At 36.6% G+C, this 18,086-nt stretch overlaps 1 protein-coding gene across 8 annotated transcripts in view; it reads right to left on the bottom strand.

Moving 5' to 3' along the window:
* Positions 1-18,086, bottom strand: part of SCCRO4 (DCN1-like protein SCCRO4) — a 92,226-nt gene that overhangs the window by 49,979 nt on the left and 24,161 nt on the right. For all 8 annotated transcript variants that reach the window (XM_081752693.1, XM_081752689.1, XM_081752688.1 and 5 more), the window contains exon 2: positions 7,584-7,721. The gene's annotated coding sequence lies outside the window, so the exon portion shown is untranslated. The remainder of the gene's footprint in view (positions 1-7,583; positions 7,722-18,086) is intronic.

Raw genomic sequence — 18,086 nt, 5'->3', positions numbered from 1 at the left:
TTAAACCATGGTTTAAACCACCTTGGTTTAAACCAGCCAACCCTGATTAGTACCACATTTTAGTATTGACACATGCTGTGACAGTTTGAAATCCTTTACTTCCAATGTTTATTGTTTCACTGACAGAATACCTCCACTTCACTCCTCTTTGATAACCATAATGATAGTTTGTGTCCCAAAGTATCAGTTACTAAAAATTTAAGACTAATATTTAATGAATTTCTCAACTGGGATGCCCATATTCAGTCTTAATGCAGGAAGGCACTTGGAATATTACGCAACCTGTAGAGATTTCGCGAAGGTTTCACAGCTATTTGTAAATTACGGCTCGTTCAAACACTAATTTGATTACTTTTTGATTATTGCAGGGCTCATAGTTGTCTGGTCTCTTGTAGATAGTTGAAAAGTGACCAAAAGCACACAAAAAAGTGATCAAAATCTCATCATACCCCTTTTTCCTTTGTCAATTTCTCCATCACCTCTCTCTCTGTTTGTTGTTTTGTTTCATCTTTTCTTTTTTACTACTTCTTTTTGAGTTTCTTCCTTTCTTAGGTTTTCTAAGTATGCTTTGTAGTTACCGTAAGCAAACTTCGCAGATGTAAGAAGCTTCTGAGTAAGTGGAACCAGTTCTGGCCTATTTCTGAATTTCTTCATCTCAGACATCATATTTAACTTAGCATTGAGAGTTCTCAAAGCCATGAAATATTCAAATTCATGACCTACTCTTAAGAAGAACATACAAGAAGCATAACACAAGACGTGCATGATGAACCACACAAACACATACACACAACGTTGAGCGGAGCGTTAACTATTACGAGAGAAAACTAAAAGACTATTATCATAGAAGAAAGAATAGACACAGAAGGGTTCTCAATCGCACCTTCAGAGCTTAAGCATCCACCAACCATCTACTGTGCTTCAGAAAGAATAAAAGCTGAAGTGAGAATAAAGCTATTTCACGTGTGGCAACAAGTACTGAAGCTTTCAGGAGAGTAATGAGTAACAAGTTTCTGCCTTTTTCCATTTATTTTTATATTTTTCTTAGAAATCTGAAAATGCAAAACATAAATCACACGAAAAAGTCACTTTAGCTCCCAAAAAAGTAACTTTTAGTGAGGAATTTGAAAAAAAGTAACTTTTAGATTTAAAAAAAAAAAAAAAAGTGACTCGCTATGAGCCCTGTTATTGTGATACTCTTTACGGTTCCGAATTGCCAAAGAAATGTGCTCATAAAATTGAACTAGTTCAAAATTCTACGTTAAGATACGCTTTCTGTACTAAGAAAAGATCTCATTATAGAAGATATTTGCATTATGTTTGCTTTATATACAAGATCTTAACACCTGAGAAACCAGATTATTTGTTCAATAAGTTGACTACATGTTCTAATGTACACAATCATTCCACACATAATAAATTCAAACTTGATTTTCCCCATTATAAAACAAATATACGTCGTGCATCCTTTTCAGTGTCAGCGCCAAGAGCTTGGAATACACTTGCTGAGAAATTTGTCTCTATTTCTAACTTCGTAAAACTCAAAAATGCAGTGCAACATTTACTGATGCAGAAGCAGAACCAGAAGCTTCAAAACGGATCACATGACCAATAAATTGAATTGTTTAGCCTTCTTTCCTTCAATTTCCTACTTTTTCGGTCTCTCTGCTTACTACTATCTTTTATAATATGTTTTTTTTTCTTGTATTTGTTATCATTTATTAATTTGTATTCTATTACTATGTATATTTTTATTATGCATAGGGTTAGGTGGTAGAGCAGCCTTGGCTGAACCTCGCCCTCAATAACGTATTATTATTAATAGTTCGCTGAAGTCAATCATCCAAAACGCGATACGTCGACTTGGAGAGATTCTGCAACGCTCAAATTACAATTTTTGCACTCAAGAAACACTGAGGGGGTCGCGGTGGCTCAGTGGTAGAGCGTTCACCTCTGGTGCTTGGGGTCCCGGGTTCGATCCAAGCCCCCGCCAAATGAACTTTGCGTTGGACAAACACCGTGTGCGTGGGTTTTCTCGGGGTTCTCCCGTTTCCTCCCATTTTCTTCATTCCACCATTTCATTCATTATTCATCATCACCGTCTCCTTTAGCCTAACCGGCATAAGCATGGGGCGTAAAACTCAAAGATTTCATTTCATTTTTTCAAAAAACACTGGCCTGCAGGGATACACAACATGGCTCCATTACTGGCTGTTCCAACTAAAATATTCATACTCTAAAATAAATGGTCTTTCATAGATAGGGTTAGGTGGTAGAGAATCTTGGCAACTTTCAGCATATTATAAAAGAGTAACAAATAAAGCAATTCATTTAGCAAAAGCAAATTCGTAGATTCAACAAGTTGGAAGCAGGCTGTTCCACAGAGCGGATTCACTCCCTTTTAGAACACCAGTGAAGTGGGAATGTGCACAATGGAGGGAAATTCAAATGCATGTTTGTCCATGAACAACCTGTGTCCTCAACATGTTTTACAAACAGTTTTACTGGGCTTTTTTTTTTTTTGTTTTAAGTTATAGGCTACAACACTGGAAAAAGTTGCAAATAGATGAAAATAGTTGCATCCATGAAAAAAAGTTGCAAAAAGTGACAAATAGTTGCTCGCTGGGAGTCCTCGTATCAGGACTCTTTTGGAGAAAACTGAAAAAGTTTTCCACGAAAAACCGAACTTAAAAAATAATAACTAAAACTGTTTCCTGTGAAAACCTGACCGGTTTTGGAAGATAACCAAAACCGGTTTCGATGAAAACAACCTGTTTTGGGGAAAATAAAGTCGATTTCTTAGTTTTACTAGCAACTAGTTACCGGTTTTTATAAAAATCGATGTTATCCATCCTTAGTACATCGCACGGATGAAAACCTGATTTTTTTTTTCCATCGTTAGCATGTGGTACGGTTGAAAATCTAACAGGTTTTGGAAGATAATCAAAACCGGTTCCGGTGGAAAAATTTATGTTTTGGAGAAAACAAATGTTGGTTTTCCAGTTTTACAGGAAACTGGTTTCAAGATTTTATAAAAAACGGTTTTGTCCATTCTTAGCATATGGTATGAATGAAAACCTGGTTTTGTCCATCCTTAGCATACGGACAGATGAAAACCTAACCGGCTTTGAAGCGTAATCAAAACCGGTTTCGGTTAAAACTTGTTTTGGAGAAAACAAATATAGGTTTTTCGGTTTTACTGGAAACTGCTTTACAGTTTTATAAAAACTGGTTTTCTCCATCCTTAGCATATGGTATGGATGAAAATCTAACCGGTTTTGGATGATGATTTAAACCGGTTTTGGTGAAAATTTAATGTTTTGGAGAAAACAAATGTCGGTTTTTCGGTTTTACTGGAAACTGGTTTCGGGTTTTTATAAAAATCGGTTTTGCTCATCCATAGCATATGGTACGAATTCTACCTTCAGCTATAGATTTACACTTTACATCAGTGTCAGTGCTGAACGGGACGTCAGAACACTAAATCAATCAATCAAATCCTGACATAGTATTAGTGTGATTGCGAGAGAATCGTCACATTGAAATCTAGCTGATTAATTGATTGATTTGTAAAGAGGCTGGTAAGCTTCCATATACAGAAAATTGAAAGAATATGGTACTTTACAGGCACAACGCACGAAAGTGAAAGTTGACTAGTGAGACAGTAGTCTGTAATATCTCTGATAGCGAAGTATTCATATTGTGCGAAGTCTAATAGCACCGAAAGTGAACCGATTCTGAGAAAGCTAGATTGTAGCACACTTCAGCTGTCACACCAAGTCACATCCCAAGTTGATACCAATGATTTTGCATGGAATTAAGGTGTCGACAGAATTGGAGAATCCGACAACGTGATATGGCTACCCGGCCCCAAACCATTCACCATACCATGCACAAAGATGTATTCTTCAGATAGACCACAAGGCGAATGTTCATGTGCTTGAAAGGTAAAGGAAAACGAATTTCAGGAAGTGTAGAGCATCGGCTAGCGAGATTGGTGTAGATTACTCGTACATATACCTAGGGGACTGTGAAAAAGTTCAAGTAGTTACGTACAGAAGTGTCGATGCGAAAGGACGAAGCAATTTCGTTCATCAATGCACTGACAGTTATCCACGCTATTTTATGATTATGGTTGGAGCTGCATATTATAAAAGACATGTTTTGACCGGTATTTATAACTCTCCCACACTGTATAGATCGCATATCAAACGAATGGAATTGCAATTGGACAAGGTGTTCAGTCCTACAGCCAAATCATCGCTTGTATTCTGCAAACGGATGGTAACTAGGACCGAAATTCGTGCTATTTGCTTGACTAACATCCCAATGAAGAGTTATAACACACTACCGTGCCTTTGGACTTCTGGAACACGACCTTTCTTCTCAAAAGGTGCGCGCAGTTTATAGCTTCTGGAAAAGATTCCCAACAAGAGTGGAATAAAATACTCGTTGTAACTTGGGAATGAGTCTCTTCCAGCGTAAAGTGCACTGTCGGTCAAGAGTTAGGAGCACTACTCGTCACATATAGGTTACCCACGATAAAAATTGTCGCCTTTCACTGGCGCTCCCGAACGACATCTAACCGCTGTTATGTCCCGATATATTGTGACTACACTTGAGCCTGTACTTGGTAACAGTATCAGTTGACAGAAGACGGACTATCATCAGGTAAGTTCGCGTTAATGTTCTACAATGGAAAGTTAAGAGCAGTTGCAAATCAAAAAGCTGTCGCAACTAATAAAAGTTATATGTGTATCAGAAGTACACATCTTCAATTAAATGAATAAAATGTACGGGCCGGCACACAAAACTTTGTCGCTCGAATTTCTTAATCTAAGTCAGTTATTACCAGGGTTGTGAAAACTCCGTTTTTAAGCCCAGCCCAATGGGTTTTATTGGGGTTTATAAAATTTTGTACGTACATTTAATGCCGTTTCCTACTTAAAATACTGTACCACTTAAGCATTCATGTTCTATGTATTGTAATATCTGGAATGAAACTATGAAATTCCCTTGTCGCAGAAAGGGGATCCGTGAAGACCCATCCACGTTTCGTGAGACATATTTTGTACTTCGCATTTGCTTATATTCGATTTCTAGAAAGCAGGAAGTAGACAATTTTGTAGAGTAACAGAGGAGTGGGTAATTCTATATAATAAAGAATTGGAATAAAATCCCCTATTACACTCAGGATTCAAGTGTCAGCCATCTTGACTGAAGATTTCTTTAACTTTCCTCAAAACATGTCAGGCGAATACAATACCTAAAGTCTGAAGCAAGAGATGAGTGAAAACTGTTTTATTAACTCTTCTGGCACAAACGCTGCGTCACGCACACCTGTTATTAATTATCCCCTAGAACCTACGTTGTATGTTTGCTTCAAAGTGATTTTAATTTATGTTCCTCCAGAGGGTACGATTTTATGACAAAATGAATTTTTCGCTCTTTGAGTTCGATGATATAAGGTGATTACGTCCATTCAAGTTTGAACTTGAAATAAAGTTACATGTTTCCGGGTAGCGTAAAAACATTTCCGTCTTTGCCCTAGGAAAAGTGGAAGAAAAAATTTATCAGTACTGTCTGTCGGTACTGTGGATCCAAAGTTCATGAGTACATATTAAAAACAGATTGTATCCCCCCTCCTCTCCCTTCTTATTCAGAAAATTTTATATAATTTAGTGTTAAGGAAATCAGGGGATGTGAGTGTTGTTTTAGCTGCTATTTATGTGGATTTGTTGCATTTTTATCTGTGAAGGATAATTGGGTGGTATAATTTGAGTGTAATGCGTGGTACATTAGAAGAATAGGAATATTGTTATTGGGTTAGATTCTCCAATAATATCTAATTTGTATTGTCAAACAGGATTGAGAAATGTTTACCCACGCAACTATTCTAGATATTGCAACGAAACTTTGAATACGCATTACGTATAGGCCACAGTCTTTTCCAAGGTAGACTATATTCGGGTATCTGTAGCCAGGTCTGCTTTAGAGAGCGTAAAACTTAACAAAAGGAATTTTTGGAGGGAAATTTCTCAATTTTACCCCAATTTCCCTTCTCTCATATATCACGCACATATGCAAGCGATATCATGTGAAAGCAGGTTTCATTTTGAGGAGAACAACGCATCAGGGGCGGATCCAGGATATACTTCTGGGGGGGGCGGTGGGTTGTCATACTGCTACTTTTAAGGGCTCCAAACTTTGGAATGGGTTTTATTTATATATATATAAAATAAGAAAGTTTCCTCTTCTGGGGGAAGGGGGGCAATCGCCCCCCCCCCCCCCGGATCCGCCCCTGCAACGTATAAACCATGATATTCGGAGGAATAGTACTGAAGCAGTAGCTACTGAATTAAAAGTCAAAATTTTCCTCTATAAATGCCGGGATTTAAATGGGTTGAAGCTAACAAGAAAAAAATTTAATGTGCATAATTGTGACTATCAGATGTGAAAGGGACAGATAACTAACATAACACTCCCAAGAGTCCAGTTTGGCGATTGTTTTGTTTAACACGTACGGTTTTACGTTGTCATGAAGGAAAACCACATTATCAACATCCAGAAAAACCTGACGCTCTTTCCTAGCTTGCAGATATGAGAGCGTGTAACAGTAACATTCTGTGTAGATGGTTTTATCTCTGGACAGGAAATTCGTAGGAGTGTCCCGACACTGTGCGCATCCATTTACCTGTTGATGGTGGTGTTCGGAATTTCTTCGTTATTGCCGAGCCGGATGTTTCTAACTCAGGAGTGTAATATGTTTTGTCGCCAGTGACGAGGTAAAAAAAAACCTGTTGCCCTCCTCGACGTAGCATGACATGACCATTCGCTTAGCCTTCTTGACATCATTAAAAAGATTAGGTACACATCAACATAACACCTAGCGGTATCCCAACGAATCGTGGACAACGTTATACCACTACAATAAAAAATGTCAAGCTCTCTGGCAATGTCCCAGATGAACACGTCGATCCGCTTCCACAATTCGTTAATACGCGTAATGTTGTCAGGTTTCAGCGAGAAACGAGATTGGCCTGATCGTTCATTATCCTGGACATTTTCTCGTCCATTTGCAAACTCCTTGTACTACCAATGCACATTTCGCACTGCTAAACACTTGTCCCGAAATAACAGCTCCATTCCTTGTTGATACTTGTGGCTGTGTGTCCCCTGTACCATAGAAAACGAACAACATTTTGCTGGTCATATGGCGTGGACGTCCTGAGAATTCTGGCCAACTTTGACAACTGATAACAGCGTTATGCAGTGTAAGAAACCGGAAGTTTCACTGGGGCTGTTAAAAAAAAAAAGATACGTGTCGCTCATATATATATATATATATATATATATATATATATATATATATATATATATATATATATATATATATATATATATATATATATATTGTATTAAAATGCATGATGCGCTCGAAACAAAATAGGCGTGATAAGACTTCCTCGCGTACAACTAACTAAATTTTCCCTCGTACAGCTTACAACTTACTAGCAAAACTAAATACACTGATATATTTAGTTAAAGTGGAAAAAAAAATGTTAACAACAATAAATACTTACTAGGAAGGTAAGTGAGATATGAAGATACTGCGCAGAACCCTGGTACTCCGTTTTGAAGTAGGACAACCGAATTTCATATGTATAAACACGCTATATGTTATGCATGAGGATTCAGGACTGCTACCCCCACGTACGTGCCTGGAAATAGAAGAAAGCATTCCTTGTAATTCTTTTAATAGCATAAAAATATTGATGATGGTAATCATAACTGATATATAGCAACGAAACCACTTTGGCATTGCTTACAGCAATTAAACATCTTGAAAGTTTTTCATGTTGAATGAGCAGCCATTACCCTCCTATCATTGATGGTAGGTACAATTTTGTGTGACACTATAAGGCGTATGTTTGTCTGTTTTCCCCTATGTAATGAATTCTGTGCTCATTTGCTTCAAAAAAATACTACAATGTTTTAATATTACATTATACTCTTATAATGTACTTTGTTATTCTCTCATACCTAATGGGATTATTTACTCTTGTCTTTTTCGCTCTTCACTTGAATTTTCTAAAAATAAATAAAATTCACTCCTGAAGATATTGTATATCATACAGTATGTGATTGATGAAAACTTATCCGAACCGACAGCTTAGTATGCATCTGAAATACAGTATCCTAAAATACTGCATCATAGGAAAAAAAAAAATCACAATATCTGTTCAATGCGCTCTCCGTTGAGTTCCACACAACTTTGAAGGCGGAGTCGCAAATTGTTTAGCACATGAGGGGTATTAACCTGGACCAATTACTTCGCATACGTTCTCGATGTCCAGCAATTGTCGTCCCCTGATGGTACAGCATGGAACATTGGTTGTTGTTCGGAATTGCGTCGATTGAACTCCCTGGCAACATCTCAGTATGAGTAACCTTCACACCCACACAACAGCATTATTTCCACATGTTCCTCCTGCAACAGCATCGTATCACAACGAAACATTTTTTTTTAAATGCATTTTTACCATTTGGCGTACGCTGAGGACTTTTCGGACATCCTGTATTGTGCTTTGCAGGGGCTATCAAAATTAGAGTTTGGACTTTAGTCATATTTTCAAGGAGGAAAAAAAAACCTACGGAGAGGCATGGTAGTTGAAATTCCTCTAGCAACTGAAATTCCTCGCTCAATCCCAAGCCATGCAAATCTGTGGCTGATATCATGTCAATGGCTTTTCTCGAGGTTCGCGTTTCCTTCCACATTCTCATTAACACCAATTATTTCATCATCGTTCATTTCGATTAATCGTACGTCTCCTTTAGCCTAATGGGCATAACTATGAGACATAAAAATATACGTTTTACTTCATAATATTAAGTTGCAGGATGCATGGTCCTCACATGACAAAATCCATCGCCGCTGATGTTTTCATGACAGGAATCCACTATTTCAAGTAGCCCTCCAACAGGGCTCACTACGCTATGTAAACGTCCCAATGATAACACCATATAATTTACCCCAATGGCCTCTCGCCCAAGTTCTGTATTAATGTAACTTTTTATTTCTTGTTATTTGAAAATATAAATCTACACCCAAAAACACTAAATATGAAACAATACAACGTTCTTTTCACACTGTCATGGCCTTTCCCATTGGTCAGTAGCCCGGACTCGATTCCCGATGGGAGAGCACTGCACAAAGTTGAACGCATTATGGTGGTTCGGATTCCATCTTAAACTGAAGATCTACGTCCCATACAGCCTCGGTGCTGAATTTAGGTGGATTAGAATTTAGCGACATCTTTCAGCACATATTTATAGCTACCACATGAGCCCTGATCGGGAATCGAACCCAGTCTCCTGTGCCTAAAAGTCATACAAAAACTATGTTACCACAAGGAGCTCTCTCGGTGCTGGGAAGGGATGCTAAAATTTAACAACGAAACAAACAATGCCGAATGATTTTTAAGGATGTGGGGGAAGGCGTTGCTACTATAGATACTACATAACAAACCAGTAATCGAGAAATCGGTTGTTAGTAAATACTGTATACGGTGAAACCTCTATTGACTACCTTAAGTTTCACTGAGATGCTGTTTTTTATTAGAGGTTTACCATCTTTTTAATATGGTAACGTTGCAAAGGTTACAACAGATATACAATACAGTAATGTGAATAGGGGTTGAGATTCCTTTCGAAACAAAAGATTTGAATTAAAATTTTAGAATCTTCTGTTCCCTCACAACTACCCTAATCTTTGTTCCAGTAGTATTTTGGATTAATTCCGCTTTAAAAATTAGGCTCCTTACGTAATAACCTCGATGCTGAAACGGGGCGCAAAACTGCAACCACCTAACCTTTCTTTTCCATTACTTGGAATTAAATTGGCTGTTTATAAAGAAATGATCAGTTGTAAGTTGTCTATACTACATCTTTCTTTATTGTCAAAGAGTCTTAATAATTTCATATCATTTTTAAGAGAAAATAATAATATTGGACACACTATGTTTGTTAATTTTTAATTTTGAAAAACTACCAAAGTTTGTTTATGTTTTAATATTCAGTTTCACAAAAGCAGCCTGTGAGTGTTGTTAATGTTGTACGTTTGTCTGAGATAATTTCTGTCAATGTAAGCTTTTGTATGCTTTGTTGTTAACAAACACACATTACATCAAACAGCGTAATGTAAGTTACTTAAAGTTCTAAATGTTGACATGATACTCAATTTTTGAAAAGTATTGGTTACTTAAAATTTCTTCAGAGAAATCTCCGTGTAATGATTTCATAAGTACGTGTAATGATTTCAGCTCGAATTTTGGAAGCTGCAGCGTAAGTCACTTTTGTTGTATAAACTAGCTGAAATTGCACTCCCTATACAGCGCATCATTCACATATGAGCATGAATCTCCTTGTTATTCCCCACATCTACATCACATGTCCCTTTATAAATAAGTGAAGGGTGTCTTGATAAAAATCGGCATGGGGTATCATAAAAGGGATTTTTTTTTCGATTCTTTTTTCAATATCTCGCACCGTGTGCAAGATCTGAGCCTACTTCCGGTTTTCATGTATGATCAGTTTTCTTTCTTCTTGCATGCAGTATGTAATAAGCAAGTACATTACACACACAATTATATATGCTGTTCATTACGCAAAACACTCGAAACAATAAAGATTCATCTTAGACTGGAGAAATGGTTATCCTTCGTTTTTCATTATCATTTGGCCATCAAACAAACGCCGGAGATATACTAACCCCGTATACAAACGTGTTGTGTTGGAATGTATAACTCATAGGATAAGCTGCTTTACTTTTTAAAATTTCAATACTTTCAGTGTACCCCTAAAAAGTGTAATAAAGAAATTACGGCCTTTTTTAAATATTCAATTAGAACTGAACAATCTACACAAAATTTGCAATAGATCAGTGAAAACTGCATCGTTTTAGAGCTTGCGATTTCCGACATCTCAAAAAAATTGTCACAAACATATAAGCCATGCATTTTAATATACAGATGCCTCAGTTTATTTCGTTGTAATCAGTAATTGTTAGAGTCTAGGAAGTAGTAATACGAGAAAGCTTATTAAAAAGACAGTGATAGTCAGCAACTTAGCAAATCTTAGTAGTTAACTAAAGTCATCAGAATTCAAAAACAAGAATTTACCAAGTTATTCAAATAAACTGATGGGTCATTCCACGCCAAATCATCACAGCTTCCAACCCGACCATCTCCGATTTACATGAAAGTCGGTGAAAAGTGAAAATACATGAAGTTATATACACACGTAAAATTTTATCTCATTGATGTATGATGTCCATACAGCAGTGTTGCCAACTTGAGAAAAAGTGCAAAATTTGACCTCTAGTGCTCTGCAAAAATAAATCATAAGTTCGCTTCTAATTGAGGTAGAAACTTCATATTGGTCTTATTTTGAAGCTAAAGGATCATAGTATCTACTAAAAATTGTTACAGTTCAAAATATTGTATTTTTGTTTTCAAGGTCAAAAGGCGTAGCCTTTGACCTTGAATATCTCAGAAAGTGTATCTTGATTTTCATTGTAGAAAAAATATAATTAACAGTAAAATACCATCTCTTTTTGGTATAAATTTCATTTTGGGAAGGCTACGGGAACAGGAGTAAAAACAAATAGAAAGTATGAGTGTTGCATTTTTTGTTATGTTTTGGCATGTGAAATGACACAATAGTAAACTATAATTGCACCAAACATACATAACACAAGTTCACATTCTCTCTTTATCATTCTCTAGGTGCACTGTTAGTCTGCGAAGCAAGCTCAGTCCTGCTCAATCTTCTGTGGAGGGCAAAAGTGATTAGAAGACTAGTGCTTCCGTAAGGAGTGATAGTTCGAAAAAGTGCATGAAAATGGAGAAGAAGTACATACAGACCCAGTGCTGCAACCCATTTGATTTGAAAGGGCACAAGAGCAGTAGAAAGCAATTACGGAAGGTGCTACCATGGATGATAGAAAAACTACCACATATGACTAGTGAACAAATGATTTGTGACAACTGTAGGAAGAAAATTAAAAGAACTGATGAGGAAGAACAGAGCACATCAGTTGATGAAGAAAGTGATATCGATGTGAACACATACAGGACTGAATCTGCTATGCGGTCATTAAATGGAAGTTTGAGTAGTGTCGGTGCATCACCCATCAAGAAGAAGAGAATGAAGGAAGAGTCATACTGCCAAAAAAAAGCTACGAAAATTGCGAAAGTTGTAAAAGAGAAGATATTTCACATACCAGCTGAAGATCCCGTACCTGATGACAACGGTTGTGATGCCATGCTGCAACAACTAAAAGAAAAGTTCGAAGAAACCAGTGATAAGAGTGAGAAAGTGACAATTTTGACCATCCTTCCGAAAGAGTGGAGTATCAGAAAAATAGAGCATGAATTTCCTAGTGCAAGTAACTACATGATACGTAAAGCTAAGCAATTAGTAAAAGAACATGGGATTTTGTCTACACCAAATCCCAAACCAGGGAGGAGCTTGGATCCAGATGTTGCTGACACTGTGAAGAACTTCTACTGCAATGATGATGTCAGCAGAATTATGCCAGGTAAGAAAGACTTTGTGGGTCTTAGAATGGGTGGTACAAAAGAACACATACAAAAAAGGCTAATGTTAAACAACCTTGCAGAAGTGTATGTTCATTTCAAACAGTCGTATCCTGGTGTGAAGATTGGTTTTTCCAAATTTGCCTCTCTGCGGCCTAAACATTGTGTTCTTGTGGGAGCAAGTGGTACACACACTGTATGTGTGTGTGCTTTACATCAAAATGTTAAATTATTAATGGAAGGGTGTAAATTAGACAAGCTAATGGAAGACCATGATATTAATTTATCCACGTACCACCACTATTTGGCAAATATGATGTGCAATCCAACCAAAGTACAATGCTGGTTCCAGCAATGTAGTGACTGTGTAGGATCCAATAATGTAAAGACAATATTGGAAAACGTACTAGAAGACAATGCCATTGAAACTGTTACCTGCAAGCAGTGGATTACATCACAAATATGCACACTTGAGACATTTGTCAAGACCACGGACGAATTCATAGATTTATTTATTTCTAAGTTGATACAATTACAAACACACTCTTTCATTGCAACACAGCAATCATCATACTTGAAAAGCCTAAAAGATAACATACAGGTGGGTGAAATTATTGTGTTGTGTGATTTTGCAGAAAATTATTCGTTCATACTACAAGACGAGGTGCAGGGTTTCCACTGGAACAATGCCCAAGCAACAATACATCCATTTGCCATTTACTAAAGAGAAATGCCTGCAGGAAAATTGGCATGTACAAATTTAGTAGTTATTTCAGATTGTTTGCAACACACCACAATAGCTGTACATACGTTTCAAAAGCATCTCATTCAATTTCTAAAACAGAATATTCAACATATAACTAAGATATATTATTTCTCAGATGGGTGTGCAGGCCAATACAAAAACAGAAAAAACTTTTCAAACCTAGTACACCACAAATTTGACTTTGGGATTCCAGCGGAGTGGCACTTCTTTGCCACATCGCATGGTAAGAATTAATGTGACGGACTAGGTGGAACTGTCAAGAGACTAGCCGCTAGGGCAAGTTTGAAACGTATCTATACTGATCAGATTATGACTCCAAGACAACTGTTTGAGTGGACAAAAGACAATATCAAGAATATGAACTTTGTATATGTGTGTCAAAATGAAATCCTGGAAAATGGGCGGATGCTTCACAGTCGACATGAAGAAGCAAGACCAATACCTGGAACTCACGCATTTCATGCTTTCATCCCAGGAACAAGGAATGAATTAGTAATAAAGAGGTTTTCAACAGACACAACCAGTACTGTGCAGGAAACATATAGCCCACATGAAACATTGCCATTGGACGAAATTAAAGGTTTTGTGACTTGTATCTATAATGATGCCTGGTGGTTAGGTTGTGTCATGAATGTAGATGTAACATCACAAGAAGTTTTGATCAATTTCCTACATCCCAAAGGACCATCACCATCATATGTGTATCCTCCCCATCCAGACATATTGAGCATTCCAAGTGAACAAGTTCTCATTAAGGTTGATCCACGTACTGCAACTGGGCGAACTTACACATTAACTGCTGTGGACACTCAAAGTTCAGAAGAAGCACTACAGAGGAGGAGGCACTAACTTGTTTTTTGCTTATAAGTTTCATTGCGTGTTGTATACAGCATTTCATTCATCCTTCTATTAGGTACGTTCTATACATAAATGTTAAGGTATTCAATTTAATCTGCAGTATTATGTTTTCAGGAATTTTTTTACTCCTGTTCCCATAGCCTTCCCAAAATGAAATTTATACCAAAAAGAGATGGTATTTTACTGTTAATTATATTTTTTCTACAATGAAAATCAAGATACACTTTCTGAGATATTCAAGGTCAAAGGTTACGCCTTTTGACCTTGAAAACAAAAATACAATATTTTGAACTGTAACTATTTTTAATAGACACTATGATCCTTTAGCTTCAAAATAAGACCAATATGAAGTTTCTACCTCAATTAGAAGCGAAGTTATGATTTATTTTTGCAGAGCACCCGACGTCAAATTTTGCACTTTTTCTCAAGCTGGCAACACTGCTGTCTGGACATCGTGCATCAGTGAGGGGTAAAATTTTACGTGTGTGTATAACTTCATGTATTTTCACTTTTCACCGACTTTCATGTCAATCGGAGATGGTCGGGTTGAAAAGTACACTTTTTTGTGATGATTTGGCATGGAATGACCCTGATAGTATGTACAACAAAAGCAGCAGTTATACTCAATTAGTAGAGTTCCTAAATTTGATCATCATCATCAACTACATCAGGTATTATCCAGTTAACTTATGCTCTTTTACCCTAAAAATTGTCAAATACTTTAATGTAAGATACTAAACATTTCGCTACACGAATACACACTTATACACATTAAGTACGAGACAAAATACATGTTATAAATTACTTCAAATTGTGTTTTTCTTTCACATACACGGTTCTGGTTTGCCGTCTCAAAACAGTGGGTAAAGATCGCCCAAAGTATCTCATAGCACATTCATTATAGGTGCGTTCTTTCAACATTAACAATATAAGTAATGTAAAATGTACCTTAAGCTAATGCTAACAATCTGAAACTACTCCAGGTGCTCTCTCTCTCTCTCTCTCTCTCTCTCTATATATATATATATATATATATATATATATATATATATATATATATATATAAGCTACATTCCAAATTCAATTTCAAAAGGGTAACAACCCAGGATAACACTATTTTCTCAAGTGTGTGTATAAGCATATGAACAGGAGTCATTAATATGTGCCCTCTCTTCACAGTCCATAAAAATGCAATCTTGTGCAATTAGGTGAGTTCGATGGCATGGAACTGTAGTCAGTTCTCTTGCAGGCGAATAGTGTGGTGGGAAACGGTAGATACTGAAAAGGTATATCTCGCATAATGCAGAGTTCCCACTCTCTTTCTCCCCCAAAAAATTCCAGGACATTTCAAGGACAAATCTCCAATTTTCCAGGACTTCAACACAGGAAAGTATAACAGGATTGCAAAAACTCAAAACACAGGAAATGAAAAGTACAGTAGCTTATGCAGTGAATATTAATACAAGTACAGTATTAATACACAATAATTAAATACACAAAGCGGAGCGTAATGTGTTTTCTTTTTTCTTCTTCTTCTTCTTCACAACTCTTCTTATAGAAACCTGATTCATTCACATCCAGCACGACATTTTAATTGTGCACCGAACAAAAATCTATTTTTTGTACATGGCATCTTCATTGCGTGACAATGTGAGAGATATAATTAGGAAAAAAAGGAATTATATTACAATTTTTCAACTGAATATGGAATTGTGTGATTTCCTCATCTACAGACATAATCTCATATGAAATTTCACTGAGAGGAATTTACTGTTGCGAAAATAGAGTGAATATGGAGGATTGATACTGGTACAAAACACAGTTTCTGGAGAATAGTGCTAGTGAAGACAGAATTCAAGGATGAATTGATAGACTATTGGATGAAAGAAGAGAGAAGTTCTCCCAGCCAAGCACCCTGGTGGAAGAAAGAAAGCCCACCAACCACCCACACAAGCAGGATCATGACAAATTATTATTCATCACAAAACAGGACTAGTAAACCAAATTATCAAACAATTAAAATCTTCATTATAATTATGAAAAATCTGACATTCAGTATTTCTGTAAATTTCAAAGACAGAAATGCATTTTCAAGGATATTTCCAAGACGTTTCCAGGACAAAAATCAATTGAAGGGCATTTCCCGGTTTTCCAGGATTTTCAGGACGAGTGGGCACCCTGATAATGGGTCTGAGCACCCGTCAACTGCAGCAGATTCAACCTCTGGTCGTAATTCAGAACTCGTATTATGACTATTACTAGACGCTATCCAGTGCTGCATAACGACGCAAAAGGGTAATTCAACTCAATTCAACTGCCTCTGTCCACAACACTAAGTAAGTTTCAACTGGTTTCTTTTCATTATGTTCACTATTTTGATCTGACTTTATTTCTACGGCAGGAAAGAAAATTATAGCACAAAAATTCAATTTACTGAATTTTAAAAACAGCAGATGGCTCTGAGTTCCGTTTATTCCAATTAAATTTACGAATGACACCAAAATTTTGATTCATTTTAGTACTTTAGGGTCAGTGAGGGTAATTATGAGACAGATTTCAGAACTTTTTCACGTTACTCGGCTTAGATTAGTTTTGAAAGCAGTTAACCTAGACAGCAGTTTATGGTGCCAATAGAGTAACAATTTGTTGCCAAGAAATTTCCTGTCATCTCAAACGTTGAGTAAATGTTAAATTTGTGTTGTCTCATAATTTTCCTCCAAAAGGGTAATTATGAGCCACCTGTTGTTCCGAACTTACTTTATGTGATATTGCGGTATGAAGGAGTCCTTATTTGTGTTTACTACATAAAGATACACAAATAACAAGTTACAAAGAAAATAACCAGCAAAGAAAGTGAAAATAGCTACTGATGTTATTCTAACATTTCTGTGAGTTGACTACGATAGGCCTATAGGCTATATTAGATAGTTTCAGGTTCAAAACAGGCTTATGAAACAAATTTAGACCAAGTTCTAGGCTGTTCACTAAGAAACAATTTAGGCTATTCAATTTAGAAACAATTTATATTGATATGCAGGCAAGGCTATTTTCACCAAAATAATGTAGGTCTACAACTTTGAAAGTTACCAAGAAACAAGATTACACGACAGAATACAGCTACCTAAATTACAGAATACAGCTTTTTTGATACTTAACACACTAGGATACATAGAAGAGTTCAGCTTGCGTCTCATAATTAGCTTCTACATAAGCAAAATGAGGTAAAGTAACAAAAGAATTTGTAGTTCTGAAACCTAAGCCCAAGGGACAAATTCAACTTAACCTGTAACTACTGACCTACCAGGTTTCCACGAACACCCATTGGTTTTACAACAGTAACGTTATTGCACGAGTAGATTTAAAAGTAAATGACAGGATTTCAAATTCCAAACTTTTTTTTTTTTTTTTTGAATGGGTTTGTTAAAAAAAAAAAAAAAAAAAAGGTACATCCAAACTTTTGTAAACTGAAACTTAAAAATTACGAAGGATGTTACTAAATGCCTGTGCTCTTAATTTGTATTTATCCTACAGTGTTGATCAGTGAAGGGTGTCTCATAATTATCCTCCATAGGCAGTGTTTCATAATTACCCTCACTGATCATACTTACGGAATTTCTCCACCGTGAATTTCACACTTTCTCAACACACTACACTTTTCAACCTGCTACAAAACACTCCAATTCAATAGAATGGATGAGTTATCTCCTCGTTTTACACACTTATTTCACGTTCCAAGAGCTCCTAGGTAAATTTGTCCAGGAAAAGGAAGGATTCCCCGGAGGCAGGCGAGCGGGAAGAATTTGCATCTATAGAGGATTCGGTGTGTTATAAAATCGGCTCTTTCCTCCTCTTATCGTATGTAA

This window comes from Thermobia domestica, chromosome 3 (assembly GCF_964235325.1).
Source record: "Thermobia domestica chromosome 3, izTheDome1.hap1.1, whole genome shotgun sequence".
In the NCBI taxonomy this organism is placed as follows: Eukaryota; Metazoa; Arthropoda; class Insecta; order Zygentoma; family Lepismatidae; genus Thermobia; species Thermobia domestica.
This window is presented reverse-complemented; position numbering and strand designations above follow the sequence as displayed.